Source organism: Eutrigla gurnardus (genome assembly GCF_963514095.1).
Source record: "Eutrigla gurnardus genome assembly, chromosome: 17".
NCBI lineage: Eukaryota > Metazoa > Chordata > Actinopteri > Perciformes > Triglidae > Eutrigla > Eutrigla gurnardus.
The window spans coordinates 23,135,508-23,143,523 of NC_139928.1; positions in this window are offsets into that span (position 1 = coordinate 23,135,508).

Consider the following 8,016-nt stretch of genomic DNA (forward strand, 5'->3'; position numbering starts at 1 on the left):
GACGAATAAAATCACATTCGGATGTTTTTGCTGAGAGTGTGGCATGAATTATGATGCAGCCGCTCGGCCTTCATCCACTTCTTCTTATCAACTTCTCCAGTTCCACAGCTGCACACCAGAATCCACATGGATCCAGATCCAGTCAGGGTGCTGATCCACCCATCACTCCTCCACTGTCCAAATATGGTCACTTCCTACACAGATGGAGATGGCCAAAAGGACAAACTGACGGTTTCAAAACCGTAGTCCACAAACTAATGAGTGACGTCACCATGACGACGTCACCAATTCTATTCTACGTCTCTCTAGTTACCTATTTTCACAAATTTGACTTTCTTGACTTGCAAAGTCATATTTTAATTGAACAAACGTGGAATTCATGACACAAACATTCTTTTTGTTGAGAACCATGTCGGCCCCCCAGAAAGGACGGAGAAGAAGAGGGAGTTGCATTGTGGGAAATCGGCTGGGTTTGTAGAAGGGCTAAAGAAAAGGCCAGATACTGGAACCTCGGCTGCTTGTGTGATGTTGATCTTGATGGCGTTCTTATATACAGTCCATGATTCCCCCCCTGAAGGACTTATCTGTAAATCTGCAGCCACCAGAGCCTCTTTGAACTGTTTGAACAGCGGTCGACAAACAAAACCTGATCCGGGATGAGAGCCGGCGGGTCTGACGGGAGGTGAGTTTGAGAAAAATAAATACAAAATGGAACCCTGGGCAGCTAATGAATGGGAACAAATTGAGTGGGGCTGTTTTTTAAAATGGGATCAATAGCAGTCAGGTGGTGAGGATGATGAGGCGTGACGAAGGGGACAAAGAGCCGATGCGGGATCGCCACGGTAACGACGACAGGCAGGATCTGTTCATCCTGTAGCTTCCTGCTCAAACCTCCGAAGGTTTCCATCCACTCAGCCGGGACGTCTGGTCTATTTAACTTCCCTCACGTTTCTCTTACATTCACCATCAGATAACGCCTCGTTTGCATATTTAAATATAACATTTCAGGAAACTAACACAAAAAAATGTCATCATATGGGGAAGTTTGTTATTTTAAAAGCCTTGCGGAGATTAATTTTAAAACGCTCCCATCTCGTCTGTATATATTCATTCACAGATTTCCATGTCAATTATTTGTGTCGTCATGGTTACTGGAACCGAAGAAGAGCTCAGTCTCGTCGGCTTCACCCCGAAAAAATGTGAAGGGACATAAATTGACATAAAAAGACAATATATATCCACTTTTCCCCAAATGAATTTAGAGAACGTAGACGATAAAAAGCTGAATCTCACACACACACACACACACACACACACACACACACACACACACACTGCCCTTTAACTGCCTGATCATAATCATTACTCCTTGATTGGTCTGAAACAGTCAGATTAAATCTGGGAAACTAGCCGGCGAGTATAAATCCCGTGCGACATGAACGACCTCGTATCTCCGTCGGCCGAATTTGTGTTTGTGTTAGTGTTTTAAAAAGGTTCTCAAAGTCACTTTTCATGGGTGAAAACAGCAAATGAAACATTAAGAAAAACACACAAAAGTAATTATAATTGTGTTAATTATTAAAGCAACAAACCACAGATTGAATTCCGATTGAGGTTTTTCATTTTGAACTTGAACATTTGTACAAAAGTGGATCAAACAACTTAAAAGTCGTGTTTGTGCCACTTTGACGCCTCGGGTCGGTCTGGTTGCCGTCGGCGACACCACAAGGAATAAACGTCCTTATTAACTCTTCACATCTCACAACACATTTGTCAACTTAAGTGGTTTTTTTTTCAGATGTAACTTTTTAACCAGAATGAGCTCGAAATCCACCAAACCAGCCGAATAAAGAAACCACAGAATGAGAGTCTACGATGCTACGCTATGATTGGCCAGTCTGCCATCCGAGGGGCGGGACTTAGCGAACCAAACGGTCAACCCTTTACTAGTTTCCTCAAGAAGTTAAATTATGATGGTAAAATGTTTCGTTTATACATTGTGCTTTCTCTGTATCATATTTTCTTTTTCATTTGATTTCATTTCAATTTCAATTTTATTTATAATAAGTGTATTTATAATTTTTTAACCAAAAGTCTCTTCTGTCCCTAGTTTTTTTCCTTCCCTCTTCTAATAAACAAAAAAGTAATAAAATAAAATACATTCGAAAGGAAGCACAAAATATGTGTGTGTGTGTGTCTGTGTGTGTGTGTGTGTGTGTGTGTGTGTCTGTGTGTGTCTGTGTGTGTGTGTGTGTGTGTCTGTGTGTGTGTGTGTCTGTGTGTGTGTCTGTGTGTGTGTGTCTGTCTGTCTGTGTGTGTGTCTGTGTGTGTGTGTCTGTGTGTGTGTGTGTCTGTGTGTGTGTCTGTGTGTGTGTGTCTGTCTGTCTGTGTGTGTGTCTGTGTGTGTGTGTCTGTGTGTGTGTCTGTGTGTGTGTGTGTGTGTGTGTGTGTGTCTGTGTGTGTGTGTGTGTGTGTGTGTGTGTGTGTGTGTGTGTGTGTGTGTGTGTGTGTGTCTGTGTGTGTGTGTCTGTCTGTCTGTGTGTGTGTCTGTGTGTGTGTGTGTGTGTGTGTGTGTCTGTCTGTGTGTCTGTGTGTGTGTGTGTGTGTGTGTGTGTGTGTGTGTGTGTGTGTGTGTGTGTGTGTGTGTCTGTCTGTCTGTGTGTGTGTCTGTGTGTGTGTGTCGTGTGTGTGTGTGTGTGTGTGTGTGTGTGTGTGTGTGTGTGTGTGTGTGTGTTCGTCTTCCACCACATCAGCCTACTGTTCACACGGGGGAGACAGGGCGAGAGACAGGAACAGAGAGAGAGAAAGAGAGGGGGAGAGAGAGGGAGAGAGGGGGAGGGGAGAGAGATAGGGAGAGAGAGAGAGAGAGAGAGAGAGAGAGAGAGAGAGAGAGAGAGAGAGAGAGAGAGAGAGGGGGGGGGGGGGGGTGGAGGTGAATCGACACTCCCGCCGCCAGCCGGCAGAATAACGATTAGCCGCTCGGCATGCTGGTCACATCGCCTCCTCCATCAATGAGTGAGTGAGACGGGCGAGTGACAGAGGAGAGGCAGAGAGAGGCAACAAGGTGAATAACAGACGGGGGGGGGGGGGGGGGGGGGGGGGAGGGAGGGAGGAGGGAAGAGAGAGGGAAGGAATGAATGGAGGATGAGAAAGAGAAAAAAAAAGGTAAAGATGGAGGAAATGAAGGGCAGTGATGGAGGAAAGGAGGAGGAGGAGGAGGAGGGGGGGGGCAGCTGGGAGTATGATGAATGAAGATGTATGGAAACACACACACACACACACACACGCACACACACACACACACACACACACACGTGTCGAATGTGGACAAAAGTAGAAATGTTGTTTTTGTTGCTGAAACACGCAGCAGCTGATCAACGTTCTCATCCATCATCACCGATCACATGTTACCACGGTAACATCACCGGACACAATCAAATCTCAAAGCGGTGACCCTAACACGGGTCTCCCAGGTGAAAGTCCAGGGTTTGAATACTCTTTCTATTATTCATTTTACTAAATCCTTCAGATGATAAAATAACGTCTTTTCAAAATAAAACGTCACAGGATTTCAGACACAAACGTCAGTCTCCTGCATGAAAGTCCTGTGTTTGTTTGACTGAACTTCATGACTTCACTAAAACCAATAATATGGAAGACGTTGTTTTGAATATTGTTTTACGCATGCATGAAGCTTAAACAGGGCTCGACCAATCAGATGGCTCTGTGTGAGTTGTTGGCCCGGATACGGAGGATCAATCTGGCCCGGAGAGAAGGACGCCGCCGCCGGCTGCAGCGATGGACCCGCCTGTCAGCCGGAGGACGGAGTGACACCATTAGAGCGGCGGGCGGCGTCGAGCTGCGTGAAGCGAAGCGCCGTTCACGCCTCATATCGTACGCATGAGCTCCACCGTTTGTGTTTATTAACCGGCGAGCGCCGCGTGTGTGTGTGATGCATTCACTGACCCCGTCGTTGTGTTTGATCTCCCGGGGACTCTCCTTCCTTTTCATCTCGCCACGTTTATGTAAATGGAGGTAAAAACGGGCCGCCGTTTAAATCCTTTCAAGGAAATTATCAGCAAAGTCAAGGACATGAACGGATCAGAGATAAATTACACACACACACACACACACACACACACCAAGCGTTTAACACATCAGACGCTAATCATGTGACAACAGTCTTCAAATGCCAACGCGCACAAGCGTGTCATCAGTATGCAGACGCCATGTGGCGGCGGCGGCCTCCCGTTGAGACGCCGGCGAGCGGCAGGAATGGAAGACAACGTGACATAAATGTGAGGACGATGGAAGATACATCCTGTTCATATTTTTAAAAGTGTTAAATACGGATCAAGATTAGTCATGTTTTCATTTAGTTTAGTTTTAGATCGAAATGATTTGGGAACGAGACCAGCTGAGCTGACATGAGGTCAGGAGGACCAATCACAGCAGGAGGCGGGGAGACAACGAGGCACAGGCGAGACACAGGTAAGACAGGTAAGACAGGTAAGACAGGTAAGACAGGTAAGACACGAGGACGGGGGAGTCAAGACACCAGGAACGAGGTTTCATACGGAACAGGAAGTTACAAAATAAAACAGGAAATCAAAGAAACCAAATCCAGATACAGAAACTACAACTAGTATATTATATATATATATATATATATATATATATATATATATATATATATATATATGTGTGTAAATGTTTATCACTCAAAGCGCGTGGAGGAGCCTGACGATGAGAAACTGAGTGACACCTGAGATTATTGGAGTCATTATGAATTCCGTTTACGAGATCATTCCAAGTGGATTTAATTAAAGGGAGATTAAGCTTCTCCCTCGTTTAGTGTGTGAACTCCAGGAAGCCTCTGGAGGGCCCTCTGAGGCCCCCGGACCGGCCCCCGATCTAATCAGCCTGTCAGATGATGGATCGTTGCGCTAATCACAGAGTAAATCAGTCAGACGTGCGCAGCCGGTGATGACGACCCGCCATCGGACTTCTCGCCGCCGCCATCGGCACCTGACGAGGCGGAGTTTGGTTGCCGTGACAGCCGGGGCAGCAGACAACCTCGATTAATGGCCGGCGGTCGTCGTCCCAGGAGGACCGGAGGCTGAGAGGAGCCGACAGACGGGGGGCGGGACTATCTAACCCGAGGCCCGAGCCTCGTTGTTCAGGGAGTTCATTTAATCTGCTGCTTCACACCTCTTTGTAGTCCTTAAGTGTCTCTTTGTATCCTCCCTCATCCTCCTTCCTCCTTCCTCCTCCTTCCTCCTCCCTCATCCTCCTTCCTCCTCCTTCCTCCTCCTTCCTCCTCCCTCATCCTCCTTCCTCCTCCCTCATCCTCCTTCCTCCTCCTTCCTCCCTCATCCTCCTTCCTCCTCCCTCATCCTCCTCCTTCCTCCTCCTTCCTCCTCCTTCCTCCTCCTTCCTCCCTCATCCTCCTTCCTCCTCCCTCATCCTCCTCCTTCCTCCTCCTTCCTCCTCCTTCCTCCCTCATCCTCCTTCCTCCTCCCTCATCCTCCTTCCTCCTCCTTCCTCCTCCTCCCTCATCCTTCCTCCTCCCTCATCCTCCTTCCTCCTCCCTCATCCTCCTTCCTCCTCCTTCCTCCTCCTTCCTCCCTCATCCTCCTTCCTCCTCCTTCACACCTCCTTCACTACTCCTGTTGTAGCTCAACATATAGGAGTTGAGTACACATGTTCTGCAATTCAGCTCATATTAAAGGTTAATCACATTTATTAGGGCCGACACATTGAGGTAAAACACTAATTACAGTTTAAACACACGTGCACACACACGTGCACACACACGTGCACACACACACACATGCACACACACACACATGCACCTAAACACTGGCAGCTTGACGAGTCTCGGAGGGTCCGACTTTTATACCAACGAAGATCGTTTAATGCGTTTCGACTCATTAATCTGAAGTTCACATTTTACGTTCCGAGCTCGATAAAAAGTAACGCTGTTTATGATTTATCACTAAAACGTTGAGGTTTCAGGAGTTCTGAAAAGACTTTTTGTATGGTTATTTTATCTGAAGGATTTGAGGCCGAGGTTTTTTGTAATCCTTCAGCTCATCTGAAAGCATGGAAATCCTCCAAACTGGAGATATGTGACACAATGTGACAGGAAGTTATGACTGGAATATCAATGCTCCCTCTTTCTGGGCAGATTCTGCATTTTTGTAGTTCTTCTTTTCAAAAGAGGATAAACTTGTTTTTGTCAAAGCTTCAAGCCTCTGAGTGGCCGTTTCCATGGCAGCGGCTGACTGACAACGGAGAGCTGGCGTTGCTAGGAGACGAGATGACAACATCTGTGGTGCACTACTGTACATATCAGTTATCACCGTCGTCATCAGCTAAACGCTTCCAATTGATTGATTGATTGATTGATGGATGGATTGATTGATTGATGGATGTTGTGATATTATTGGTTGAAACCGATAAATATGGGTTATATTTTGGAGTATTTTTTTGACATTGCAGAGGTGTATTTTAATTGATTGCAGTGATGATGCTGTTTTTGTTTCTCTTTGTAGTCTTTTTGTCTCTTTGTAGTCTTTTGTGTCTCTTTGTAGTCTTTGTAGTCTTTTGTGTCTCTTTGTAGTCATTTGTGTCTCTTTGTAGTCTTTTGTGTCTCTTTGTAGTCTTTGTAGTCTTATGTGTCTCTTTGTAGTCTCTTTGTGGTCTTTGTAGTCTTTTGTGTCTTTGTAGTCTTCTGTGTCTCTTTGTAATCATTTGTGTCTCTTTGTAGTCATTTGTGTCTCTTTGTAGTCTTTGTAGTCTTTTGTGTCTCTTTGTAGTCATTTGTGTCTCTTTGTAGTCATTTGTGTCTCTATGTAGTCTTTGTAGTCTTCTGTGTCTCTTTGTAATCATTTGTGTCTCTTTGTAGTCATTTGTGTCTCTTTGTAGTCTTTGTAGTCATGTGTGTCTCTTTGTAGTCTCTTTGTGGTCTTTGTAGTCTTTTGTGTCTTTGTAGTCTTCTGTGTCTCTTTGTAATCATTTGTGTCTCTTTGTAGTCTTTGTAGTCTCTTTGTAGTCTTTTGTGTCTCTTTGTAGTCATTTGTGTCTCTTTGTAGTCTCTTTGTGGTCTTTGTAATCATTTGTGTCTCTTTGTAGTCTTCTGTGTCTGTTTGTAGTCTTTTTGTCTCTTTGTAGTCTTTTGTGTCTCTTTGTAGTCTCTGTAATAAATGACTCTCAAATATAGTTCATGTCACAGTTTAACTGCATTGGAAGGAAATAAGAAATACTGCGTCTCAACGTCACGTCGCTCAGGTATTTATTTTTAAGAACGACCTCGCTAACAGCGTCGAGCGTCACTACGAGACGCTCGACTAGCATCCCGACAGGAAACAACAGCTCCGGTTTGATGAAACGCAGCCTCCTCGTTTAAAACCGACTTATTTAGATCCACGACTGAAGATAATTCAATTTATGTAAGCAAATCTGAGTCACATACACACACACACACACACACACACACCGCTGTCTGCTGGATGAGTGGGACAACGGAGTTAATGTCTCATGGCCATAAAATTGGATGAATCTTTACGGTGTGTCATCCCATCACATAATAGTCCTTCAAGCTCCGTTTTTCTCCGCGGAGCTCAACCGCTCTTTCAATTTGGGCGACTTCAATTTCCCTCGGAGACGATAGCGCGGCGAAGAGGCAGCCGGTCTGAGCGCTTAATAATATTTGTGTTTAATGTCTGCGGGTTCAATTATCACAGCGGCTGAGACCAAAAGAGGGAGCAAGTATGGCGAGATTAAAATAAACTCCCCAAATTTAAAGCTAATTGGAGACATAACAGAATAAATATATATTTAATCACGTCAGCGTGGATCCACTGAACTCTGTAATCACAATTCAAAGCACCAACTGTCGGCGAAAAGCCTGTGGCGTCTGTTTGTTTTAAAAAAGGTAACAGACGAGCGTTTCAGCACACACACAGAGGGTTGTACGGTAGCCCGAAGGTGCCAAAGTATCAGACTCTGAAA